Source organism: Crocuta crocuta, unplaced genomic scaffold (genome assembly GCF_008692635.1).
Source record: "Crocuta crocuta isolate KB4526 unplaced genomic scaffold, BGI_CrCroc_1.0 scaffold62, whole genome shotgun sequence".
Taxonomy (NCBI): Eukaryota; Metazoa; Chordata; class Mammalia; order Carnivora; family Hyaenidae; genus Crocuta; species Crocuta crocuta.
Genome location: NW_027529173.1, coordinates 8,041,318 through 8,053,701, shown reverse-complemented (window position 1 = coordinate 8,053,701; position 12,384 = coordinate 8,041,318). Strand labels below are relative to the sequence as shown.

The following is a 12,384-nucleotide window of genomic DNA, read 5'->3' as shown; positions in this document are numbered from 1 at the left end:
CCTGGAACATGATTTTAAGCATTACTGAAAGGCAAATATCTCAAACCCATCAATAATAATGGCTAAATGGAATGATAACCAGGCTAGAAGTGCAAGTCCCATGGTAACTGATGGTAGTTTGGGCACAAAATCTTTAAGGCCAATGTTCATTGACAAAATAAAGGTAAAAATAAGTGCCTATCTACTTACCAGAGTAGGGAGATAAAATGGGATAAATATCTGAAAACTTTTTTTCACATATAATCTACCATAAAATAATTCTTCTATATCAAATTATACTTTCTCCTTTTCATATGACTTAATGGTTAAACTTATATTCATTAATGCTTAATATATTATAAGGATCATATAATATATGAATTCTAGAGGAAATATGTATGTTTGGGAAGAGTCATAGCTTTAAGCCAATAAAGATATTTAAAGCCAATATAATAAATATATATTTATTCTTGTATATGAAATTGAAAATTAGAGATCCTATTAGAATAATTGAAGTGTTAGTAGTAAATGAAAAATTAGTAAAAACATAAAGGAAAGTAGACATAAGAATGGATTTTATTTTCATGTACAGTATGTACAAATATGAGTAACCAAGGGATAAACACAAGAAAAACACACATTCTAGAGATTTATTCTAACTCATGTAAGAACTGGAAACAAAACACAAAATACTGGGGTGGTTCAGTCAGTGAAGCACCCACTCTTGATTTTGTCACAGATCATAAGCTCACGATGGTGAGATCAAGCCCTATTTCAAGCCCTCTCTGTCAGGTTCCACCCTAGGTGTGGAACCTGCCTGGAATTTTCTATTTCCCTGTCTCTCTGCCCCTCCCCTGCTCATGAACATGCATGTGCACTCTCTCTTGCTCTAAAAAAAAAAAAAAAAAAAAAAAAAAAGAAGGAAAGAAAGAAACATTACAAAATATTAAGTCTGTTTCAATAAAGAGAGATATGACAAGAGAAACTTCATGGTTTATGATGCCACTCGATCTTGACTGTAACATTACAGCATTATAAATTTGCACTTGTTTGAATGTCACATATAATTTAATAATACTTTGATACCAAGAACGATCAGGCTATGGGCAAATATATGCTATTTGTTTGGATATGTACATAATTTTGACAGAAATGTTCAATGGTACTCAAGAGCCATCTGAAACATTGTGGAATATACATTTGCCAAAGAAATAAATAAAGTTCACCTAAATTAGCTGTCTAACAAAAACTTAACAAATAGTAATAAAATAATTTCACTGGGAGGTCTATTTCAAAGTTTTTTTTCTTGATGTACTGTGAGTTTAATAAGCCTATTCAAAGTAGAGAGTAGAGGAATAGAAACAAAGGAAAAATTACGTGTATTTTCAAATGCCAAGAGTACTCATGTTCATTAACTTTATGAAGTCAGAGGGTTATAAGTTATTAACCATTCAGACAGGAGACATTTAAAAACATGAGGATTTGTTAGGATTCTAATGTGAAAAAAAACAACTATAAAAAGGCAACTTGAAGACAAATAAGACATCTGCATATGGACTATGCATTAGATATTTAAGATATTATCATTATTTTTATTGGATGTGATAATGGAATGGTAGACACACAAAAAAAATAATGTTAAAGATTCATAAAGTATTTATAGAAAATAATAAGATATCTTGGATTTTCTTTAAAATGGTCTAGAAAAAATGATGTATGAGGAATGAATCAAATTAGAAAAATGCTGATAAATGTTAAAAGCTGATTGATGGGTAGGTGGGAGCTCATTACATTATTCTCTTTACTTTTAACTAAGTCTTATATTTGTATGATAAAAACTTTTTATAACATGAAAAAATCCAAAGGTTTAGAGTAAGACTATAAGAAAATTCTCTGCCTGTGTTTGTGTCTATGTGCTACTTCTCAGAATGACAAATATTGTATGATGTAACCATACTGTCTTTAACAAACAATTTTCAACTATTTATAACTTCTTTGAACATATATGGTAACAATGTGTATCCCCAAGTTTAGTACTTGGGATTATGTATTGGGTTTTACATTTTCCTAAGAAAAAGCAGTAGTAACACATTGGGAATTCAGTCTGTCATTCAGAGGAGTACCAAATCATTATACCTGAGAAAGCAGGTCTACTTCATATGAATAAAAACAGGTGAGACCTTGAGGATAAGTATGGAGTAAGACGAAAAGTTTATCGTATTCATCAAAATATCAGATATATCACAGACTACTATATCCAATACTAGTCCCAAATCTTTGGGACTATGAGGGAGGATAAGGGTAATAAACAGGACACTAAGAGTATCAACCAAAGAAGAAAATAACCTACAAATTTTCCTTCACTGAAATTAAAAAACTCTTCCTTGAAACACTATTAAAAGATTACAAAGTAAGCTACAGACTCCAAGAAGATGCTTTCAATAGGAAGATGTGACAAAAAGCTCCTAATAAGGATCAGTACAAATTAATAAGACAGAACAAATGACCCAATTAAAAATAGGCAATTCTTGAACAAGCAATCCAAAAAAGAAGACATCCAAATGGTAAAACAAACAAATGAACAACAACAAAAAGCATATATAAAAAGGTATTCAACACCTTTACTTATGAGGAAGATACAAATAAAATCACATGAAATTATCATACACACCCTAGAATGGCTAAGCTGCAAAAGATGGATATTACCTAGTTTTTTAAAGTTTATTTATTTATTGAGAGAGACAGAGAGAATGGGCAGGGAAGGGGCAGAGAGACAGGGAGACAGAGGATCCCAAGCAAGCTCCAAGCTCTCACTGCAGAGCCAAACCCCATGAATCTTGAGATCATGACCTGAGCCAAAATCAAGAGGCAGATGCTCAAGCGATCTAGCCACCTGTGCCCCAATATTACCAAGTTGTGAGGAAGACCTAGAGCAACAGGAACTTGTATATAAGCTGCTGATCGTATAAACTGATATACACACTTTGACAAATGTTTTGGCAGTATCCACTAAGGTTTCAACATAAACATACCCCATGACCCAGTGATTTCACTCTTAGGTATATATCCAAGAGAAGGCACTGCATATGTTCACCAATAGATAAAAATAAAAATGTTCACAGCAGCTTTATTCAAAATAGCAAAATCTGAAAAGAAATTCAAATGTTCAGTAGAAGGAAAATCAAGAAATAATTCACGGGATATTCATACAATGAAATATTATGCAGAACAACAAAGAATAAATCACAGATACATGCGGAAATATAGATGGTCTCCTAGATGTGAAGGTGTATAAAAGAAGTCAAGCATAAAAGAGTATGTAGCACTGGAATTTCAAGAACAGACCTAATTAATAGATAGTGAAAGAATTCCCTTCCTTTGGTGGACAGAATGTTAATTATTGATAAAGGGCATTGGTAATCTGCTACAATACCAGGGATATTTTGTATCTTGCTCTAAGTGGTTCTTATATGAATATACACATATGTAAAAATCACCAAACTGCGCAGTTAAAATTTTACATTGTAATGAATACATATCTCAATTAAAAGGTTACAAACATATGAGGGGTGTTAAGCAATTCTACACAACTTAAAATATTTGACTATGTCTGGACTCCTGTTTAAGCAGAGATAGCCGAGAATGTGTCCTTGGAAATGTGATTTTGTTTTTAACTCTACAGGATAAATCAGTCCAGATGAGTAAGGAGAGGAATGACAAATCTGGGGTACCATCAGGAATGGCTGCTCGCCTAACAGTAGAATCCTATCAATGAGTCTATTAATATCAGCTTAGGAGAAAAAGCGGGATCCACATTAGTAGATACATATACTGTCTGGAGCTCTATTGCTTTCACACTGGTTCCATGAGCTTCCTAAATACACTTGAGATAAAAGGATGTAAGGATCCCCACACAATGTGAGCAGAGGTAAGTCGATTCCTAAACTTAGGATGCTCAAATCTGACCAGTCATCAGATTTAATCAGGTGCTTCTGAAAAACACAGGAATTCATTCCCACACCTCCTATGTTATAGGTTGAATTGTGCCTCCAACAAAATTCACATTGAAGTCCTTACCCCAGTACACCTCAGGGTATAACCTTCTTTAGAAGATTAGTTAAGATAAGGTCATCAGGTAGAATGTAATCCAATAAAAGTCACGTCCTTGTTAAAAAGGGGCATGAGGATATAGAGTCCCTCACACAGGACAACGCCACATGAAGACGAAGGCAGAGATGAGGTGCTGCTTCTCCAGGCCAAGGAATGCCAAGACTGCCAGCAAATGCCCTGAAGGCAGGAGAGATGTATAGAATAGCTTCTGTCTCACAGTGCCTACTGACACCATCATCTTATACCTCAGGCCTCTGGAAATGTGAGATAATAAACATCTGTTTTTTATGCCACTCAGTTTGTGGTACTTTGTTATGGCAGCCCTAAGCAAGCTAATATACCACTCCCAAAAATGATGATTCACTGAGGCTGGAACATAGATCATGATCCTGTATCTTATAAAAACATCTAGGTGCTTCTCATAACTGGACTACTTTCAAATCCACTGCGATGCTTGTCCATAACTAGATCCACTGTGTGCTGCAATGAAATAGATCCAGTACTTGCAAAGACTTAAAAAAAAAGAAAAGATTTATCAATGTCTTTCTATTCAGCAGATGTCCGTCCTTGAGGATTTTCACGGATTCTCTAAATCCAGAAGTTTAGGGCTCCTCTACTCCTAACATAACTCCGTAACATGAATGTGTCTCTAACACATGCAATGTGTGTGGGACTCTTAATCCTTATGGGCCCTTGGAACTGTGATTTTTTTTTTCTACTCCTAAGCCAAATAAGTAATCCAATGAATTTGAGTTAGCTAGGATTATTTTTTAATTGCCTTGAGGAAAAAAAGAAGCCAACCTGATGATCTCCAACATTTTGCACAAGAACCCCACATGACTTTATTTTCCTCATTTTTACTTTCCTGCTTCCTAGAGATTCTATATCACAAAAGTGACTCCTCTTATTTATTCTTAAATAAGGAGAGCACAGAGACTCCCACTAGCGCGGGCTGAGCCGAGAGCGTGTTGGGTATTTCATCACAGGGCTGAAAGTCTGAGCGCCTGCTAACAGGCAGTTTTCCAGCTCACTGGCACAGGCACAAGTGAAAGCAGCACATTCATTTTGTGCAATTTGCTTTACCTTCCCACATGGAGTTGGTGCATGTAAAAGGCTGTTAAGTACTAAATTATTCCTTATCAAATCACCATCATCTGGAGTCATGATCAACACTAATTAAATTACTTTCACTGAACAGGGCTCCAGCCTGCTGCCGAGGCTGCTAGGTACATTTCATTTCGCTTACTGTACTGTCCTTGCTGGGTCTAAAACAGAGAACGACATGCATCTGCATTGTTTGCAGTTTTAATTAATGTGAATCTTTCCTTCTTCCAGGGTAACAGACTGCGTGAGTTAACTCCTTCATTTCATTTGCAAAGAAGTGATAGTTCAAATAATATTAAGTTATATCTTTATTCCTGAATTTGGACAGTTCAGAAAATTTATCCATGAAATCTGAAGTCTTCCTCAAGCATTCCTCAGATGTGTTTCCATGCAAACGTTTCTGACCCCCGACTCCTCTGAACAACCAGATTTTTAGAAGAAGCAGAAAGAACACTCCAGAGATGCATTTTTTTTTTTTTGATGGAGCCTTGACCTTTAAAACCACATCTTAAGGCTGACTAATGATGACTGAGTTCTTCTAATGGTTAAATTTAAGAGCTCCAAAATACCAAGACTTTTAAAACTGCACTTCCAAAATAAACTTAACCACTTCTTCATTTAGAAGTTTACTCGGAGTTATGGTATTCATCATAAAGTATTTCTTATATTAATAATTGTTTTCTTTTTTAATTTTTTAAAAGTTTATTTACCTTTAAGAAAGAGACAGAGACAGAGCATGAGCATGAGCAAAGGAGGTTCAGAGAGAGACACACACAGAATCCAAGCAGGCTCCAGGCTCGGAACTGTCAGCACAGAGCCTGACCCAGGGCTTGAACTCACAAACTCCAAGATCATGACCTGAACCGAAGTGGGACGCTAACCGACTGAGCCACCCAGGTGCCCCATTTGTTGTTTTCATTTTAGAACTAGGAACCTCAAGGTATCATCTTGCTTTCAGTTTATTTCTGTCTACATTCTAGAACAAAGGCAAAATCTTGCCATCATTCTACTGGAGCAAAGCAATGCCCTCCACCTCTCCAAGTGCAACAAAGCTGACATATAACCATGTCTTTCGTTCAAATTACATTTGAACACACTCACATATAGATGAAAATAATGAATTTAAAAATTTACTCATAAGAGAATAATTTCCTAAACAATCATGACATTGGAACATTTTTGTACCATTAAATTGAAAACAGAACATGTCTCTTATAACAGACTGGTTCGTGTTAGTACAGAGAATAAACAGTTTAATCTATAAATTAAGTTTCTGTTTATATTTCTATAGTGAAATGATGATGTCTTCTGATGCATTTAAGAAAAATAATATGTTTAAGTATAAGTGATGACTTATTGAACTGTGGTTGAATTTAGAATTGTGATTTAAAAACACTAGCTATAACACTTTTTTTTTTTAATGTTTTATTTATTTCTAGGAGAGAGAGAGAGAGACAGCGTGAGCAGGGGAGGGTCAGAGAGAGAGGGAGTCACAGACCGAAACAGGCTCCAGGCTCTGAGCTGGCAGTCAGCACAGAGCCCGACGCGGGGCTCGAACCCAAGAACCGCGAGATCATGACCTAAGCGAAAGTCGGACGCTTAACCGACTAAGCCACCCAGGCGCCCCAAGGTATAACACTTCTTAAAAAACCCTCAAAGTTTACACAGTTATTATCAAGTTTTCAAAGAATTTTCACCTACTCTATTTGATTCTCATCATTCAAGACAAGAGGCATCTTTATTATGCTTCCCTCTTGTGCAAATTTTTTTCTTCAGAAGACATAAAAAGCTAAACTAACCTATCCAAAGACCTAGGATTAATTTATAACAGGATAAGAATTAAGAGCCNATAGGTGGATTAGGAGGAACTTAATGGAGGACCATGGGGCAGAAGAAGGGGAAAAATAGTTGGGGAGAGGGAGGGAGGCAAACCATGAGAGACTCCTGAATGCTGAGAACAACCTGAGGGCTGACAGGGGTGGAAGAGAGGGGGAGGGGGTGATGGGCATGGAGGAGGGCACTTGTGGGGATGAGCACTGGGTGTTATACAGAAACCAACTTGACAATAAACTATTTAAGACAAATAAAAGGAAATAAACATTTTTTTAAAAAATAAAAAAAAAAAGACTTAAGAGCCCTAGAATGCTGGCTATAACTTTGAACTCCTGAGCATATAATTCAAACTTATTTTGAATAAATACAAGTATGATTTCCTTCATGCATAAGCACCACTGTAACTTCCTATCAGGAGTTTCTTTATCCAATCATACCTCTATTAATTAATTCATTTACTATGGCCCAGATACTACACTGTGCTGAGAGAGAAACAGAATGTAAACCTACAGAATAAACTGTAAGACACAGTCTTACCATTGAGAACTCACAACAGTCCAATTAGAGCTTTACTTTGTTTTTAAAGTGTTTTCTCTAATACCGATTTTAGCCAGTCTCCTTTAGAAGTTTGATTAATTCTCATGTGTGCAACGTATGTTCACATATATATGACCTTAATAATATATTCGTGCACTTCTATCTAAAACATTTCTCAGACTATTCATGCTTACTTCTAGGCAGTCTACTTTCTTTCAATTTATTTCTTTTCAATTTACTACTATGCATTTAAAAATTCACACCATTCATAGTCCACTAAGGAAAAATACTGCTATCCAGAATCTAAGCTTCCCCTAGAGTCCGGTAACCAAAATGTCACAAGTGATGGGTCCCCTTCTCTATGTGGACAGTGAATATAATTACAGTGATAAGTTGCCTTGACTCTGACCTTTCACTGTGCTTTCCTTCCAATCCTATCGTAAGAGTGAAATAGAATAGCAATTTCTGCGAGTACAAAACAATTACTCTGGGAAGAGAAACACATCACATTTTTAATTACTTCTTCACTAAGTGGAAGCAGGTCCTCAAATCAAATCTGTGTCTTTTTTTACAAATTTTTCACAAATGCAGTTTTTAAACAAAAACTACCTAGGAATACAGAGCCTCTATGAGAGTCTCCTGATTTTGATGTTGAGATTTCTGATCTGCTCAAAACTTCTGCTTTACAATCGTCTACTGTATGATATTCCAGAACAGGGGTTGGCAAATTACAGTGCATGGGCCACATGTGGCTTCCCACCTATTCTGGTAAATGAAGTTTTGCTGGAACATTGTCCCACCCAATCACTGAAGTATAGTCTAGGGCTACTTTGAGTTATAATGAACTATTTACGACAAACCCTATGACCTGCAAAACCGAAAATATTTACTGTCTGATCCTTCACAGAAAAAAGTTTGCTGATCCCTATTCTAGATTATGGCCTACAATGAAAGAGGAGAAAGAAAACATGAAAGTGAATGGATAGAACAGGACACCTGCTGCTGATAGGGTTTAGGTAAATTAGTTAACAAAGGCCATTTGATTTTGCTTTATTAATGCTCTGTTTACACTGAGTTTCAAAACCAAGTGTGCAGCTTTATGCAGCCAATTTACAGGGGCATACACAAACAAGATGAAAAACTACATGATACCGGGCCTCTAAAATACTACAAATTTACGTTCTTTGAGGGATTTCAAGGCATTTACATAGACCATGGGTAATAACATGTATATTTTTTTACACTTGTCTACAAAATATAAACGAGAAAGTCAAAACAAATCATTTTGTGGACACTAAAATGGTCATTAAAAAAAACAAACAACTTTCTCCTGGCCATACATAGCAGCAAACTAAAAATGACAACAACAACAAACAAACAAACAAAACCTCTGTAAAAATGGGAAAAAGTAAATGGCATACATAAATTAGATTATTTAAGACCAGATACAAGCATGGCATGAAAAATGCATGCAGCCTTTTATACAAATATATGCCGTTAGGGATACACTCGCTAGATGAAAAGCATTCACTTAAGTTAATATCATTTCAATTTCAGGTGATAAATGGGTGGCAATGACCTCAATTAGTACTCAGTTAAATTCCAGAAGCAAAGGGGGAAGCTTGTATACAAATAAAGACAATAGTGTCACATGCTCCGTAAATCCATCTTCCAAGACACACAGAAAAACAGAGGGCACTTCTGCCGCATCTGAGCCTCTCACAGATTCTTTTCCAGTACATTTACCTCTTCTAAGCCCTCCCCACCCTCACAGTGTGCACACACCACTCATACACACATACACACACCAACATCCATTACTGAAGGGCCTAATCTCAGATATCAGCAGAGTGCCTTTATGGGGCCATTAAACCATTTCTCTTGTTTACAGTGCCTGAAGAAAGATGTGAATTATGTCTGTGACAAAACAAGCGATAACATTTCTAAACTGCTATCAAAATGCAAACTGAAACACATTTAAGGACAGGGACCCTGATTCAAGTTTTTGCGATTTTCCATTATTTGCAGCTTCTGGAAATACATTCAACTGTAATATTTTTAAGACAGGAATTGAGACCATAGCATGGCAAGGTGATATTTATTTTCATTTCAATAGTATTCTTTAAGTAGAGTAGTTATTTTTTTTAAATATTATATCATGTTTTTAAAGGAATATTATCAGTTGGGCTAGTTCCCAAACCTAATTTGCCGTCTGATGCTATTTTGGCAATACAGAAGATGTTGCTTAGTGGTAATCACAAAGGCAGGATAAAGAAAACTCTCGCCCTTAGTTATGAAACTAAGAATTTATGAATTATAGAGGACATTAAGTATGATCCAGTTTTAGAGATGGAGCTAGTGTTTGTGCTCAGAAGCCATTGTACTAAAGGAATCACAGGTGGAAGTCAACTGGGTAAAAAATATTAAAAAACAAGCCGCTTTTATTAGAGGAAGGCAAATAGTCATCAGTCTGCTGCTGCCTCGCTCCCGGAAGTTAATACTCCCCCTCATAAGGAATTTCCTGTTCAGTATGAACACCAGAAATGAGTGCATGTCTCAGAAAAGGGAATCAAACTATTTTTCTCCCCAAATACCAAACTCCTATCAGTCTCCGTGTGTGTACACACTGCTGTAGAGATTCCTGAATGGTCCTGCCATGGATGCTTCTGAATAAACGAGACGTACTTTGACAAGTCTGGAAGGTGATCCTGCACCTCATGACCCCATCCAGAATCAGAGGTCCACAGACTCGGAAACCAGTGCTGAGGACAGTGCTGAAGTCAGAAGCCAGAGATCCTCACTATCTTCAGGGTAAAGCCTTCTGATGATGTTACACCCTCACAAGACAGTTATTTCTTTTTTTTTTTTTTTTAATTTTTTTAAATGTTTTTTATTTATTTCTGAGAGAGAGAGAGAGAGAGAAAGCATGAACAGGGAAGGGTCAGAGAGAGAGGGAGACACAGACTCCGAAGCAGGCTCCAGGCTCTGAGCTGTCTGCACAAAGCCTGACACGGGGCTTGAACCCACGAACTGTGAGATCATGACCTGAGCCGAAGTCAGGCGCTTAACCGACTGAGCCACCCAGGCGCCCCAAGACAGTTATTTCTTGAAAGTACACTTAATAATTCAACCCTATCTACATTGCCGAGTGCCATTATACCATCTTAACAGACAGAAGAGAATGGACAAATGTTCTAGGTTTGGGCCTGTGTAGCTTCTCTTCAAAAAAAAAAAATAGCATTGATATGGAGATGCAGCCAACTTTTACTCATCTGAAGGTCATTCAACTAGCAGTCCTGGTGATCTAAACCAGAGGTTGCCAATGTTTCCATTTGGCTGGTGGAATGGTTTCAAATCATTTCTTATTGTGATCTTTTAAAAATCAGCTTCACAATCTCTGGTTTAAAAATCCAAGTTTCTGGCTTCTCTAGGAAAGAAACACAATAGCTAGCAACATTTGAGTCCACTTTGCAGCCTGAAAAGCACTTGGCTAAGCCCATTATCGGCGCCCCTTTGGCCAGGATACACATTTTCCTATTGGCTACAGTCCCCACCATCCCCACCACTCCACATCTCAGTAGCTCTTGTGCTAAATTCACTTCACTCACTTAGATGCTTGGCCTGCCAGATTCCCATTGTTTAGATAACCATAGGTAAGAAACCATCAGTGCATGTGTTTTCTACATGTGGATGTGTACATATGTGTATGCATGTACACACACACACAATCCCTCCTAAACAACAAAAATATTATAAAACTCACATCACTCTGTGTCTTAGATCAAGTACTCGAGTGTTCTCAGTCAATAAGGTATTGTGGCAGAACTAAGAGACACTTATATCTGCCTACTTTCAAATCTCATACTGCAACTTGCCAGCTCTTAACAATGGGCAAGCCAGGTAACCTTTCTGTGCTTCAGTTTCCTCATTTATATAAAACAAAAAGAGATAATAGTACCTGCCTAATGGAGTTGCTGATATGATTAAATGAGACACTGTGTAAAGTATGCGGAAGTGCTTAATAATGTTAGCTATCGGTGCTATTATCATTCAAATGCAGAATCACTGGACATAACATCTAAAAAAGAGCACACAGATGGTTCAGAAACAAAAGAGCATAGCGGTAAAGAGCACGGAAGCTGAATCTGGGCTTTGCTACTTACATGCTGAATGACTTCTGGTAAACTGAGTAACCGCTATGTGATTCACTTTCTCCCTATGTAATAGGAGACTTTCCTCATGGTTTGTATGTAAGAATTACATGAAGTGATGCACAGGAGAACCTAAAATAGTACCTGGAACATGGTGAATACTCAGTAAATGTTAGTCATTACCATTATCAGTTCAACCATTTCCTTTCAGAGAGGACAAACCAAGACTCAAGGAAGTAACGTGACGTTGCAAGAACACGACTTCCAGCCATCATTTATTTTGCTACTTTTTCGATTGCATCCTGTTTCCAATTTTATTGTGGCCCATCAACTACACACTAAGAGCAAGACATTTATACATGGAGAAGACTGTAAGGAAAACGTATTCTGACAGAAGTTGAAAGCCTACGGTGCAGCAGGCCAACCGAGCACCAGACGAGGAAACAAATACAGCTTACCCCAAACAACACGGGTTTGAACTATGCAGGTGCACCTCTCTGTGGAGTTTGTGACAAATAGAGGACAGCAGCGTAAATGTATTTTCTCTTCTTTACAATTTTCTTAATAACGCTTTCTTCTCTCTACCTTACTCTACGGTAAGAAGATAGTATGTGATACGTGAAACATAGAAACTATGTGTTAATCGACTGACAACTTAAGGTTTCCAATC

General features: G+C 36.9%; 1 protein-coding gene across 4 annotated transcripts in view; it reads right to left on the bottom strand.

The window, feature by feature from the left end:
* ETV1 (ETS variant transcription factor 1) overlaps positions 1 to 12,384 on the bottom strand; it is a 91,711-nt gene that overhangs the window by 42,956 nt on the left and 36,371 nt on the right. The window lies entirely within an intron of this gene.